We start from the raw sequence: 526 nt of genomic DNA on the forward strand, positions 1-526 counted from the left end.
CAGTTTCAAATGCAGGCACGGAAGAATCCAAACACGCAAACCCAAATTTGAAGATGAAGGTCAAAATACGAAACAGTTTCAAAATGCTGGCACGGAAGAATCCAAACACGCAAAATCCAAAATGGGAAGATGAAGTTCAAAATACGAATCAGTTTCAAAATGCTGGCACGGAAGAATCCAAACACGCAAAATCCAAAATGTGAAAATCCTTCCAGTTCAGATTCAGCCAAAATCCAAAATGGAAAGATGAAGGTCAAAATACGAAACAGTTTCAAAATGCTGGCACGGAAGAATCCAAACACGCAAAATCCAAAATGGAAAGATGAAGTTCAAAATAAGAAATAGTTTCAAAATGCTGGCACGGAAGAATCCAAACACGCAAAATCCAAAATGGAAAGATGAAGTTCAAAATACGAAACAGTTTCAAAATGCTGGCACGGAAGAATCCAAACACGCAAAATCCAAAATGGAAAGATGAAGGTCAAAATACGAAACAGTTTCAAAATGCTGGCACGGAAGAATCCAA

This window comes from Branchiostoma belcheri, unplaced genomic scaffold (assembly GCF_001625305.1).
Source record: "Branchiostoma belcheri isolate BF01 breed outbred unplaced genomic scaffold, Haploidv18h27 scaffold49, whole genome shotgun sequence".
NCBI lineage: Eukaryota > Metazoa > Chordata > Leptocardii > Amphioxiformes > Branchiostomatidae > Branchiostoma > Branchiostoma belcheri.